Source organism: Opisthocomus hoazin, chromosome 4 (genome assembly GCF_030867145.1).
Source record: "Opisthocomus hoazin isolate bOpiHoa1 chromosome 4, bOpiHoa1.hap1, whole genome shotgun sequence".
Taxonomy (NCBI): Eukaryota; Metazoa; Chordata; class Aves; order Opisthocomiformes; family Opisthocomidae; genus Opisthocomus; species Opisthocomus hoazin.
Window position 1 is genome coordinate 31,899,965 of NC_134417.1, and position 15,206 is coordinate 31,915,170.

At 45.6% G+C, this 15,206-nt stretch overlaps 1 protein-coding gene across 13 annotated transcripts in view; it reads left to right on the plus strand.

Moving 5' to 3' along the window:
- Window positions 1-15,206, plus strand: part of TNS3 (tensin 3) — a 250,157-nt gene that overhangs the window by 209,207 nt on the left and 25,744 nt on the right. The gene's annotated exons all lie outside the window — the stretch shown is intronic.

Consider the following 15,206-nt stretch of genomic DNA (forward strand, 5'->3'; position numbering starts at 1 on the left):
GGAGTGGTGGATACAGTGGAAGGCTGTGCTGCCATTAAGTGAGACCTGGACAGGCTGGAGAGTTGGGCAGACAGGAACCTGATGAAGTTCAACAAGGGCAAGGGCAGCGTCCTGCACCTGGGGAGGAACAACCGCATGCACCAGTACAGGCTTGGGCCAGAAGTGCTGGAGAGCAGCTCTGCGGAGAGGGACCTGGGTGTCCTGGTGCATGACAAGTTGACTATGAGCCAGCAGTGTGCCCTGGCTGCCAAGAAGGCCAGTGGGATCCTGGGGTGCATTAAGAAGAGTGTGGCCAGCAGGTTGAGGGAGGTTCTTCTCCACCTCTGCTCTGCCCTAGTGAGGCTGCATCTGGAGTACTGTGTCCACTTCTGGGCTCCCCAGTTCAAGAAAGATGAGGAGATACTGGAGAGAGTCCAGTGGAGGGCTACAAGGATGAGGAGGGGACTGGAGCATCTTTCCTATGAGGAAAGGCTGAGGGAGCTGGGCTTATTCAGCCTGAAGAAGAGAAGGCTGAAAGTGGACCTTATAAATGCCTATAGATATCTGAAGGGTGGGTGCCAGGAGGATGGGGCCAGACTCTTTTCAGAGGTGCCCAGCAACAGGACGAGGGGCAATGGGCACAAACTGAAGCAGAGGAGGTTCCGTCTGAACATGAGGAAGAAGTTCTTCCCTCAGAGGGTGGCGGAGCCCTGGCACAGGCTGCCCAGGGAGGTTGTGGAGTCTCCTCCTCTGGAGATATTCAAGACCCACCTGGACGTGGTCCTGTGCAGCCTGCTCTGGGTGACCCTGCTTCGTCAGGGGGTTGTACTGGGTGACCCACAGAGGTCCCTTCCAACACCTACCGTTCTGTGATTCTGTGAAATCGTTAGTTAACACCAGGGGATATACCAATCGAGCTGGCCCTGCCCAGTCAAAACTTTTACATACCATAGAAGGGGAAAAATTCCCCGTAGTGCATGTGAAGAGTATGTTAGGGAAGACAGTCTGGGTTAGCTCTGCCTTGGGGAAAGGCAAACTCATCCATGGGATTGCTTTTACTCAAGGACCTGGGTGCACTTGGTAGGTGATGCGGAAGGATGGGGAAGTCTGATGTGTATCTCCAGGGGATTTGATTTTGGGTGAGAATTGCCAGTAAATTAAAGCATGTGATGTGAATTGGTAAATAACCCTGTCACTGTGTGTCATGACAGTTATAGTTGTTAGATGCTGTGTCAGTGGTACTACAGTCAGAATCACCCATACTCGTGAAGGATGAACTTTGATGAAACGTGGCAATGTGTGGCGGTGATGAAACCAGACCTGGCTTCAGCGACTGGTGTCCGGGAACTTCATCAAGATTGACATCTTCAGTCTGCAGACTGTGGGCGTGGGTTGTGCCAGATGCACCAGCCACGAGCTCCGGATGCAGCATGCCGCCACCCGACATCACACAACCTCTTTCCTGCCCTGAAAGAGTTACAACAGATAGAGCTCAAATTCATGGATTAAAAGAACTCGACGGACAGTTGAGAGGGATGGTCAATAGATTAAAGGGTAGTATCTGTGTGTGTGTTTTCATATACATACATATATATCAAAGACAGGAAAAGTGGTGGCGATTAAATGGGATGTGTAAGATCTGGGCATGATGTAGATGTTGTAGAATAAGGGGTGAATAATGTTCTGGTTTTGGCTGGGGCAGAGTTAATTCTCACAAGAGGCTTTGAGGGGACACAGGCAGGACAGCTGATCCAAAGCTTTTACAGTCCAGAGGCCATATTGCTGTATGTTTTTTAAGATGCTGTTCTCCGCTACGTGAAATGCACTGTCACTTGAGATTGACTCCCACGTTTCTGTCAGTCGTGGGAGTAGCAGGGAAATGTATGCCATTCTTCCTCAAGTCATGGAGTTTGCTGATTTTGCGCCTGAGGGCCACAGCATGGACACCCTCCAGCAGGGTTAGAGAAAGGTGCATGTTACAGTTCAAGCCCTGCATTTTAAGCTACTTAGGATAGATCTTGCAGTGTGATGGTTCTGATGAAACTGGGAATCTTGTGCATTTTATGTAGGAGAAGTGTATACAGGCCTTGCTGTGCAAGTAACTACTACCACCTGGCACAGGATGGAGGACCTGATCCCTGTCTCTGTGCTGTGCCTGACACAGTCATGACACCAGTTCTGCTTGCCAAATAACAGACCTTCTCCTTTTGGGATGCCATTAGCTCACAAATAACAGACCTTCTCCTTTTGGGATGCCATTAGCTCACAAACTCTGCTCGCCTAAACCCAGTCAGTTCCTCACCTGAGACATCCAACACCTGCCTTCCCTTCCGAACTCCTGTGCCTTTGTATGCAATAATATTTTAGTCTGGCCCTTGATATCTCCTGGCTTTAGAGTTTCAGACGTATTTTTTTTCTTCCCTGGAACTCAGCTGGTTGAAACTTTGGCAGGACGACAAACAAAATGTGAGTTTTTGTGTCAAGTGCCTTTTGTTTGTCATTAAATGTGTTCCTGTCAAAGAGGTTTTGTTGATGAACAGCCCCCTAAGTATGACCAAGTCCGATTCTGTTAGAACGCTCTGTGCAAAAAAAATTTTAATGAAGGGTAAGTTAGATAAAATGTTGACAAAACTCAGGTATACCATTGATTTTAATTACCCGGTTTCTGCTTACATTCATACATCACTTTGGAAATCAACACTTTCTCACTTGACCCAGCCTGCATGTGGTAACTCAGACCACTGTTACCTTCTTGGTTAAATGTTACTATCCTTGTTCTCTGCTAATTCGGCTAGTTGAAATAGCTGAACAACCAAAGCTTCCAAGACTTGAAAATAAGGAAGGAAGTGGGACACCCAAAGGTTTCCCGTGATTGCAGTGCTTTTTATGCAGAGCCAGGAATGTTTTCTATGGAGACCAATTTTCTCTAGTAATTGTGGTTTGTAGGAGTTTGAAGGCTGTGTTTGACTGCATTAGTCTCTGCAAGGAAGCATCAAAGTGTAGTTGTGTAATAAATGAATCAAAGTAACTGATGGCAGTTCTGGACTGCTGCATTAATAACCCATTCTGCCTCTGTGGCAAGGAATGCCTCTCATTTTTTACCTGACAGTATGGTGTATATTACGACTAATCCTTGCTGTCTGGGTCTCCTGAGGGCAGCCATTGTGAAATTGTTTAATTGGAGCAGTTGCTCTGTAGAAGATCAGTGGTAGGAGTGAATGTTCTTATAAAGAAATAGTTTGAAATAGTTTACCTTTTGGTCTGTGGAAGAAAGCAAAATTCTAATTAGTTTACCAGTACTCCTCTCTTTTACCAAGCCAGCTGTATATTTTAAGGCTATCAAAAGGGTTTAGTACACACGTTCCAAGACATGTTGCCGTTAGAAATTTGAAAGCAGTGGAGTAATTCATTACAGGAAAGCTTTGAATGGTTGTATTTGTTTCTGTCTGTACCAAGTAATTTCCTACGGTCATCCTCTCAGAAAATCCGGTGGCCCGGGACGCTGAAGAACAATCTGGGGAGGAAACGTGCTGCCCAGCGCGGAGCTGCTTCCTGGCCCGCAAATCAAACCTGCTCCGAACAATGATGGGGTGATGTGGCGTGCAGCGCAGCGGGGTCGTGCGTGGCGTGTCACGACAGAAGCCCTGGGAAGCGAGTCGAACTGTGTTCAGAGCTCTGGGTGGTAAATTTATCGGGGAACGTTGAGACCGTTTGGCGTTGCAGAGCAGCTGGGCTTTGGTCCTCGTTAGAAGGCGCTTATCTGTCGGTTCTCTGCGTCGCGTCTCTCCGAAACAAATCTGTGAGGTCAAACGGAGGGGTGGGGGCACTAGGCGTCTGCCTCAGAAAAAGGGGCTGGCGGGCGGTGGGGGCGGGGAGCTGTCAGGGCCGCCGGGCGGGGGGAGGAGGGCGAGGAAACGGTGGAGCCGGGGGAGCGCGGCCGGCCGGCCAGAGGGCGAGCGGCAGTCGGGGCGGGAGCCTGGCCTCCCCTCGCTGCGGGCGCGGAGCCGGCAGGCCCCTGGGCGCGACTCCCGGCAGGCCCCTGCGCGCCCCTGGGCCGCGGGCGGCTGGGCCGGAGGGAGCGGGAGCGCGCACCGCGGGAGCGCGTCCGCCGCGATGGCGTCCGTAGGTGGGTGCCCGGGTTCCCTCTCGCCCTCTGCACCGCTGCGCGTCCCCAGGCCTGGAAGCTCGGCTGGCGAGGGGGAGGCTCCTGCCCGGCACGGTCGTGCCGCGGCGTTTGGGGTCCGCGGAGGGAACGAAGGGCTTCGCGGGCGGGGGGAGGGGGTGGTCGATGGCGGGCCCGTGAGGCGGGTTCCGGAGCTCCGTGGAGTTACTGCTCTGCTGGGGAAGACCCGGGGATTTTTCTGTGTGCGGGGGGAGGGGGGGTTCAAAGTAGAAGAAGCGAGGACTGCCTGGAACCTACATAACTGCTGACTGCGTACAAACACTTGGTCCGGGCACATTCTTTTTCCTCCCCCAAGAAGTTGCTAGTGATGTTAGAGAAGCATTAAATTTCCTTTCAAGAGCGTGAAAAATGAGAAGATTTTGTGAACGCAAGGCTTTCCCAAAGGAGGAATATCGCATAGTTTTCCTGCTTTCTTGCTTGATGAGAAAAACAGTGTATTGTGCCACTACAGCTGGCAGAGCAATTCTGCGAATTCGGGCAGCAGGCGTAAAATATTGCTGCTTGCTTACTCCAGATCTGAATTTTCCATCAAAGTATAATACAGCCTTAGAGCAGCTAACTATTGCATGGTATGATGTGCAAGGATGCACCGGAATACTTGGAGGAGCCGGATCCTTAATGGCCTTCAGGCAAACGATTTTTCTACTCGGTCAGCAGCAACAGAGGCTTGTGTGAGGACTGCGACCCGAAAAGGAGCGTTACTGAATCACAGTGCTTAGAGACAAAAAAAAACACCTGATCACTTCTCAGTCCTGTTGCGTGATGCTGAACAACACTGAAGATAAACTGAATGGAGTCTGTTTTTACCAGTTTCAGTTCCAGATGATTAAAATCAGCTTTTGAAAAGTCAGTCCCTTTTCTGGTTCTAAAAGGAAAAGGGTTTAGGTATGCCACTTCAAAACTAAGCAGCAGCCCTTGGTTTTGGTATTCAGGCTGCAGGGAGCTGGGCTCAGCCATTTGTCACAGGTGAGCAACTCCAGAATAGTCAACAGGTTGAAAAGGGTCACATTTAGGCAGAATTTTTCTGACAGTAGAAGAGCAGGACCAAAGTGAGACTTTTGGTGGAAGACCCGAACATCAGTTTGATTGCTTCCATTCCTCCTGCTAGGTAAGTACTCCTCAGACACCCAGAGCTGCATACTCCGGGCCTCTCTGGTGCCTGCTGGCACCAGGGAGCTGGACTGAGGCAGGTAAAGCGGAGTTCGGACTCCCTTTTTCCCTCTTTTTTGCTTTAGGAAGAGTAGATGGGATCATACCATGAAATTGAAAATTTTGTTGGTAAGTCTTGGTGCTTGCTTTCCAGGAATGCCAGAAAGTCAGGCCCAAGCTCAGTCACTGCTTCATTCACTGTTTCCTCCAGTTTGCTCCCCTTGCCCCCTTTGCCTTGGGTTTGCAGGGGATCTATCAGTAGGCAGGAGCTGCTTTTTCAGTTCAGCCCAGACAGCCCGGAGCTCCATCTGCCGCATCTCAAGCAATTTTAGTAGCTAACGAACTTTGGAGCACAGGGCAGATATCTTACTCTCTTTTTTCTTGAAAGGTGCTTTGTCTTTCAGGGCATTCTGCCTGAAAAAGTGTCACTGCTCATTTTGAAGGTACCAGTCTGTACAATTCTGATTCCTAGTGGGTTTTTTCCCCTCTAAAACTATTGTAATTTGATTTTTACAGTTTGATGAAAATCATATTCAGCAATGTCAATATCTGAAATTCCATTATGTGATAAACAACAATAAAAATGGAGTTGGCTGTCTCTAAAGCCACTTAACTAATATGCTGTGAAAACTTAGTGCGGGCATGTTAATAATTCTGATTGTTTTCCTGGATTTGTTTTAGTTCATCACTGAATGATCTGCTGTACTTAAAGGCAGAACAGTAGTGCTCTTGTTCGTGTTTACGGACTGACAGCGGCTCTCTCCTGAAGAGTGTTTTAGTAAATGTCACATTTTATGTTTGTATGTGACCCGGATGGCTTGAGGAGATGCCTCCACAGCTGATTTGCATTCCTAAGACAGTAAAGCTATGCTTAAAGTCAATAGCAGAGCATCTGCAAGGTCTTTTAAAATATGTGAGAAGACATGTGCAACTGATTGCCTTAATCCCTGGGGAATTTTCAGGGTTTTTTCCTGGTACTATTTGGGAAAATAAATTAGTATAAGAAAGTCCTGAAGAAAAGCCTGAAAATAATTTTACTGCTTTGAGGATACTGTATGGTAAATACTATTCAGCAAATACTGAGTTATTTGTGTTTTGGTATTTTTGAATGAATGTATGATACCAAGCATCTGTAACACGGTGTAAAGTTCTGTCAGTGGCATGGCTATTTCCTCAGTAGAAAAGAAGCCAGATAGTGAGATCTTCAGAGCAGGGACTGTGGGTGGGGGGAAGCGGGGTCTGGTAAATCATCCTTTTGATACTTATCCCTCTGCAGACAAGGGCAGAGGGTAAATGCAATTAATTCCCTGATCTTAGGGTTGCCTGGAGATAAGCTGACCCCTGGCACGGTTTCAGAGGCTGCATTTGTTTGCTGCTGTCTGGAGCCTCTGTGGGCTGTTATGGGAGCAAGAAGTTGCTGGAACACAGGAATGTCCCAGTGTGCACCCACTCTTGTCAGGCGTCTTGCCAGCAGGCCAGAATCTCCCATGGAGGTGGTGGAGCGCCAGCCTTGCTCACCCAGTGCTTGCTGGGGAGGGCTGCTGTGCCAAGGGGATTTCCTCAAGGGGCAACGTGGATGATTTACAGCTCTCTTTAGGCATAAGGCAAGGATGGATTTTTTTTATTCTAAATACATTGGAAAGGTTCCCAAAACACAGTGATCACTTTCTAAATGCACACAATAAATAATCGCATTAAGTTAGAAGCCTTTGGTACTGCAGTGTAGCTGATTTTTAATTACCAGCAGTTTGGGTTCTAACTGCTGAATGTGTTATTTCTTCTGCCAGATAAATGTCTCTGAGAAATACTTTACCGCCTCTCCAGATTTGCTGTTTTGTTTCCCAGGTTGTCAGCCACCACGTTGTTGTGCGTTCTCTAAGAGCCAAGCACATGACACGTATTCCACTGAGATCCTTCTCAGTACTGTTGAACGAAGCAACTGAAGCTGACCTTTGTAGTGCAGAGGTTAGTGTGTGGATGCTAAAGCCACCATCTTCATAACTTTTCCAGGTTCAGCCTGACTGATTTGGTTACTTGCAAAGAGAGTTGATCCATTCAAAACTGGCATTAGCAGAATCTCCAAGTAATAGTAACTTTGTCTTTTCCTTCACGAGCATGAAAAAACACTGTTATATTAGATCTGTTTGCTGTTGGTGGGTTTTTGAAAAATGGGGGAACTGCGTGTGCCTCTGTGATGGCGCATGATTTTGGCTCGTGACGTGTTCTGCTTCTGGAAGAACATAAGTAATTGCGAAGAAGAGTTTTTGGGTGTGCATAAAACTCAGCAGATTCCAGGCCAACAGAGAAACTGCCCCTGTTCCATGCATGAAAAGAAACCAACCACAAAAAACCAAAAACTAAGAAACTCTCTTTTTATCCCTTGACAGCATGCCCTTTTTTTCCTGCCAGTGTGTTAGACCAGTGGTCTCCAAAGTGGGGTGTGCGCACCCCAGGTGATCCATCAGAGTGCGGAAGAAAATATTAGAACTTCAGTAGTACATGTATTCAATTCTTAATTAAATATACATACATTGGGAGTATGTGTTCAAAAATTTCTTATTGATGGGGTATGCAACTAAAAAGGTTTGGAAATTCCTTTGTTAGTCTCTTCTGCCTAGGAAACTAGTGTTACCATAGAATGATGGAAGTGATGCACCTCTGCGGATGTGTAGTCCAACCAGCGACTCAGAACAGGACCATCACAAGTACTGGATCCTGCTTTGTCCGTGTCAGGAAACCCCTCCTGATGGAGGTTCCACCACAGCCCTGGTTAACCTCTTTCAGTGTTGCACTGCCCGTGGTGACAAAGCTCTTTTTGATCTCTAGCGACAATTTCACAAGACCTCTTTGTCCATTGCCCCTTTTTAAATCATCTGTCACTACTGAGAATAGTTTGTGTATGTTGTCTCTTCTGGTGAAGAAGAGACCCTCTTCCAGTAGTTTTAAGCTGCATTTAGGTTCCCCACCTAGCTGTTTTTCTTTTCCAAATGAAACAATCCCAGCTCCACCATCCTGTCATCATGGGTTGTGTGAGCAAGGCTCTTGGTCATCTTGGTAGCCTTCCGCTGGATCCTTTCCAGTTTCTTATGTTTCTGAACTGGTGGCTTAAAACTGAGTTTAGCATTCCAGGTGAAGCTTTCCCAGTGTCAAATATAGAGGGGTAATAATCAGCTTCCTATGATCTGCCAGCCGTGTTCCTCCCGCTATAGCTCAATATGCCTTATTTGGGATGAGAGCAAAGTGAAGACTCTCTTTCAGCCTAATACCCGCTGCAACTCCTGATACTTTTCAGCAGGGCTGCTAATTGCCAATTGGACCCTAGCCTGTATTGTTGCAAGGTCTTGTTCTGCCCCAGGTACGTATTTTTTTTTTATTTCGTGCTGATTTTAGAGAAGATTTCTGTTGGTCCGGTTGTCAAGTTCACCAAGGTCCCCATACTCATTGCCATTCTTAAAGATGGGCTTAATATTATCCCATTTCTCGTTATCAGGGTGTGTCAGTGAAGCAGAATCATTCATATGGACGTTAACCCTTACTTTAAGTTCTCAGATTTTCTGAAGAATACGCTCAATTCACAACAAATTTTGAAATCCACCTTTTTAGTTTTCAGCAAAGGGGGAGTTAGTCTGAGCAAAGCAGTGTCTTTATACTCTAATTGGTATGCCTTTTTGCTGTCTGAGGTGAAGTAGAAAGCAAAAGATATGAAAAGAAGATACGAACTGTGTTAGTATTTTAATATTATTTTTTCTTAATAAATTAGAGTTTTGAAGAAATAGTGGGAAAAGCAGAGGTTCCGTTGCTACAAAGTCAGTAAATTAGCTGACTAATAGTATAAAATCCAGTTTATTTATAAAATATACTTGTAGAAAATGTTGCAGATTTTCACGCTTTCTTAGAGCTCCATGGCAATGGAGACTGTATATAGGTTGGTGACTATGGTGGGCCAAATGACAAGGTGCTGTTTCAGCATTTGGTTGCTGCAGGTTTTGGAGGGAGATTGCCAGAGTGAAACGTAAGCTAATGATGACAATCATTGTCTCAGTGTGCAGGCTGTTATTTGGAAAGTTTCTTAACGGATGCCTGTTCTCTAAAGTATAAAGCCCCTCCAAATCTGTCCCATCAGAAATGTGAAGAGCATAAAGCAATTGACTTCTTTTTTGAGGGCAGTGAACAGGAAGGTGTTTTGTTTCTGCCAGGAGCTGGTAGGGGTTTTGCTTTCGGTGTGTATGGATTAGGTCAGCTTACTTGTGTGCTAACTCTTCTCAACCAAAAGAAACAGTAATACAGTAAATTAGCTGTCGTTCTCAGAGCTCTTTGTTTGAAACACTTAAGAAATAATGGTGGAAGCTGGCTAGTAACAACAGCTTGGGGGAATTTAGCCTCGAATGAGAGGTGGAACAACTTGTATTGGAAAGCATAGCATATACTGTGCAAAAGAGGTAATAAAGTTGTTCCCTTCCCTGGCAGCTGAAATTATAGAAGACAAGTTCTTAAGCATCTTTCGTTGATTTCCACAGATTCTATGGCAGGAAGGAACAGTGGGACCCAAGTTGATGGGTTTCATGGAAGGGAATAATTTGGTTCACTGTATTTTTGTGAAACTGATAGCAGAATATGGCAAGTATAAAAGGTCCAAGTTTCAGTAAAGTCAATAGTTTGCAGGCAGACTGAAAGCAAGAGAGGGTTTCTACATTATCTCAGTCTCTCTTACTAATTTTAGCACCTTGGCATTTGGAAAAGCAGGAGAGAGTGAAGTGGAAGATGGCTACCCCATAAGTACCTTACAATGTTAATGGACTTGGAAAGATGTTAGTTTGTGAACTGGTTCGAGTGGGCCATCTTGCTCTTTTCACCGCATGCAGGGTTTTTAATTCTGGCTTTCCTTGTGAACTCTGTAGAGGTTGCTAAGGAGCCCCTTACCTCCACTGGTGCCAATTCTGTTGTTAGCACTCTGTCAGCTGCTGGAGGGACTCTTTTTCCAAGGAGTCAAATCCTTTTGTCATGAATTCACTGTTTCCAAGGTTTCTGGCTTTACGGAGTAGTGTAAGCCTCTGCTACTTCAGACTCACACTGTACGGTTGGAATTGTGCGTTCGTTTTCACTTCATCCAGTCCAATTAGCTGTCACTGGATGTTGCACGTCAGTACCTTGCTTCCACTGAAGCTTTCTTCCTTGCTGAAATTTTTTCTTCGAAACTGTGCTTTTCTAACTGCTCTTTCTGTCAAGATTTCTCTTGGTGAATTATTGGCAAAATGTCCCAGAGGAACTAAAATTGTGCCTACTTGTATCAGTATTAGTTCTGTACTTTGCTTGTTGGTGGTTTTGCTTTCATTGCTTTTTTTCCCCGATAAAGCTTTCTCCATTTTTTTCCTTTTGTAGATTCTAAGGTTTGCAAAGAAGCTTACCCAAACAAACCTCTTTCATAAAAGGTGCTTAACATCTTCATCCGGTACTGTTTGTCTTACTGATGTACTTCAAGCCATGGAGCCATCCACTCTGTCTGTAGATAGGTTTTCTGATGCTTAGTACTAAAGGCTAGGGTTTTCCTCGATGCTTGCTCTACCTTTCCTTGTATGTGTACAACGTACACTCAGCTCTGAGTTGAGCCTAAGTCTTCTGCAAGACATTCAGGTGAATGGCAGAGTAACTTGCTTAATGTAGTAAAGTTTAATATTGGAAAAGGGAGGTGGCCATCTTTTGACCTTTGGTCTCCTGAATAAAACAAAATTGTGTCAGCAGAGACAATTGTCATAGAAACTCTTACAGTTCCGTAGATGTGGGAAGGAGAGATGAACAGCTCAGCGCTGCAGTGGAGTTTGTATTGGCAGTAACGTAAACTCCAAATGGTAGCTGGAGCCAGCCGGATGCCAAGCTGCAAAGTGCCATGGAGTTGTTGGTGGACGCTGGAGAGTCCTGTGTGCTTTTTTGCAGAGACATTTCAAAGGGAAGAAGATCTTGAGAATGCTTGTCTGGTAGGACAAGTCCAAGGTGAGTCCTGTGAGGATGAGAAATATGAAGTCCTTAGTGGAATGCAGCCATCCAAACCCAAAAAAATACTTGGACTGGGTAGAGGCAATACCAAACGCTCTTCCATTACATTCCTAGGTGAAATTCAAAAGTATTGCACAAAATTTCTTATCCTGCTGCTGCTCTTTAGGTCTGGCAGTGGCTTGGTTACTTTGGCTTACTTTAGAGCAGTATGCTTTTCTGTGTCCATGAGGCTTTTACGCTGGCCTGAGATAGGTTGGGGGTGGTCAGCTCAGGATTTTGGGAGTGGAACAGTGACTTAGAGCTCCCTTTCCCCAAGAGGTGTAACTGAGGATCTTGACTGGAGTTTTCAAGCTCGTGCAACGCAGGTTAACTATTGCCTTGTCACAGAAATGACTGTAAAGATATGAATGTATGAGAAGCTGCTAAAATACAAGGTATGATAGTGGTATGGCTGCTCCTTTCACTTCCCAGCCACTGCTGGAGCATTGTCTCCAAAGCTGTGAGGTGATTTTGCCCTTCAGCTGCTACAAGAAAGAGGGAAATGAATGTTCTTACGTATCTTTTGTCTGGACCATGGTGTGGGTTAAGCCAGTCTGGCATTCTTTGGTGTATTTTTTTTCAGGGTTCCTTTCTCTTTTTTGTTTTAACAGGTTTAGTGGATTAAAATACAAGTTAATCCATAACAACTCACTATATATAGCTGTGTCCTAGGGACAGCCAGGAGTTTCTGTTTACAACTGAAAGGAACTTGCAGGTTTTACAAGTATTTACCTTTTGCTGCCAAGTGGGACAGTAGAAGAGCGAGCTGGATCTTTTGCTGCCTTGCATGTGGGCACAACAGTGTTTAGTAGTATTCAGTATGTAGTATTTAAATACTGTTCAGTAGTATGTGATGCAAATATCCAGTTCCTCTCTTAGGTTCTGCCTGTAAAGTTGATAATCAGTAATAGTAAATGTAGATATGCAGGTCTGATCCGGGTGCATGAACAGACACAAACATGAATGATCCTGGTTTTGTCACATCACTTCTTTAAGTAGGGAGCTGCACTTTTGCGTAGTCAGTGTTCTCACAGATGTAATGGTGTAGATTTATTAGGGGCCTGCAGCAAGAAGCACTGATGCTTTGCAGCAAACAAGCCAGGGGAGTTCATACCAATCATACAGAAATCCTGTGGAAGCGGTGGGACTGGACTGCATTAGTGATACTGTGAGATGAAGGGTTAACAGCTGACCAGTGAGTGTGGACTCTGCATCAGACAATAGAGAGGACATAGCTGAAATATTCAGCAAGCTTGTTTTTAATTGAAATATAAACAAAGCTGCTTTCATGGGAAGTGCTTTTCAGATATACTCGTTTCTAGCCTGGAAAGAGTTGTACAGAGTTTGCCTTGTTTCTGCAGACTACATGCCTGTCTGCCAGTATTTTAGTATTTTACACCTATGTAAATTGGGTATGAAAAGAAATGCTGCGACTGTGAGCATGACAGTGGTCCTTCCCTCACGCAGCATTCGGTGCTCTAAAGGTAACAGCAACAGTCCAAGGCCTGAAGCAGGGAAGAGTCAAGTCTTGGTCTATTTCTTCAAGCAAGTGCTGTTGTTGGTGGGAGAAGGAGAGGACTTTGCTGTGTAAATGCTTTAGAGTAACTTTTACACAGATAGCTGAGATCGCGCATAGCTGAGATCGCATTAGGGTGGGAGAAGATTTTAAGCTATTTTGGAAGGAGTGCCACTCCCCTACCTGCCCCCAGGTTCTTGGTAACAGGAGTCCAATGACTCCACTATGTAGTCTGGTATCAGGGGAACAGACATAGAGGCACGAAAACAGGCAAGCATATGGAGTTAAGGCTTGGGGCGGACCTGCTGGAGAGCAGCTCTGTGGAGAGGGACCTGGGTGTCCTGGTGGATGACAAGTTGACCATGAGCCAGCAGTGTGCCCTGGTTGCCAAGAAGGCCGATGGCATCCTGGGGTGCATCAAGAGGAGTGTGGCCAGCAGGTCGAGGGAGGTTCTCCTCCTCCTCTACTCTGCCCTAGTGAGGCTGCATCTGGAGTACTGTGTCCAGTTCTGGGCTCCCCAGTTCAAGAAAGATGAGGAGCTACTGGAGAGAGTCCAGCGGAGGGCTACGAGGGTGAGGAGGGGACTGGAGCATCTCTCCTACAAGGAGAGGCTGAGGGAGCTGGGCTTGTTTAGCCTGAAGAAGAGAAGGCTGAGAGGGGACCTTATAAATGCCTATAAATATCTGCAGGGTGGGTGTCAGGAGGATGGGGCCAGACTCTTTTCAGAGGTGCCCAGCAACAGGACAAGGGGCAACGGGCACAGACTGAAGCAGAGGAAATTCCGTCTGAACATGAGGAGGAACTTCTTCCCTCTGAGGGTGACGGAGCCCTGGCACAGGCTGCCCAGGGAGGTTGTGGAGTCTCCTTCTCTGGAGATACTCAAGACCCGCCTGGATGCGGTCCTGTGCAGCCTGCTCTGGGTGACCCTGCTTCGTCAGGGGGTTGTACTGGGTGACCCACAGAGGTCCCTTCCAAGCCTGAACATTCTGTGATTCTATGATTGTAATTCCCATGCCTGCAGGGAATGCATGAACCTCCCCCATTCAGTAGCAGAGTCATCTCAACCTGCAGTGTAATTGGGAAGAATCTGTGGGTTCGTGTGCAGAGATGAGATGTCTGTAGCACTTAAGATATTTTGTGCTCTTGGTAGATTCATCTGCTTTTAGCCTAGCAAAAGCTGTGTTTCTTTTGAGGCTCTACTAGTCTTTAGATGTACAACATTAGTTTGACCAACGCACCTTCAACTAATCGGCTTTTTCTCAGGTAATAGTTAAGACAAAGTAATATGACTTTGTTATATATTGAAATCGTTGCTCAGGGCTTAACATCAATCTTTATAATACTTGGGTAAGCAGTCAGTCTTTGTAATACTGCACTACTAATTTCAGTAGGAATATGGCCTAAATCATGGGTTTATGCAGCCAGCTTTTTTTCCTGACTGTTTGCACCACTGTGACTGGAGAATGACTGTAATATATCTGATCTTTTAGATAGATACAGATTCAGATTTCTCTAGCTCTTCCACACCACACATATTTCTGCAGTATTTCCTGAAAGTTCACTTCTGTGGCTGGTGTGCATATAGTTAAAGCAGTGGATATAGTTAAAACACAAGGTTGCAGTTTTCTGATGTTTCCCTCATCCATTTAAGTGTTTGCTCTGTACAGTATGTGTGCTATGTAAGGAATTCAAATGGTTTTCAGTCAGGGCACTGATTTGCTGATTTTCTTATCTCAGGCATTTCTTTTAAGTAGCTTGCACCCTCCTCATTCATGGCCAGGCTGTGCTATGAATTGAGGGGAGAAGAAGACTTATTTAGAGTTGTTTTCAGTTGTGCTTACAGAAATAGTGAGAACCCTCCTCCTTTTTACATTAGAAAAATTTCCTTATGGAAAAGATGCATTAACATGATCTTAACCCTTTGTATGACTGGAAACGTTCCATAACTTTCTTGTGTATTTTTTCTCCCTCCATCTTTTTAAGTATATCTACTCAAGAGAAAGTAATTGGAGATTGTTTCATCTGTGATCGTCTTACTGGGTTCCAGTCCTGCGAGTCTTGAGGTCAATGGAGCTATTAAGGTGTATTAAGGTATTCAGATGCACAGGCATTTGCAGTGTCTTTGTGCATGGCCTTTTCTGTGGTAGAAAACCGTGCCATTGAACCTGGTCTTACGTGAACAGGTGTTGGATTGCTTTAGACTATACCAGAATAATTAAATGTAATCCTCTTTCATTGGAGACTGACTGGTTATTAAAATGCATCTGTAAAGAAGGGGACTAAACTGTTCCTGTATAAAGCTCTTCAGTAATAGCATTCACATTATTCCTCTTCCAAATGCATGTGTTT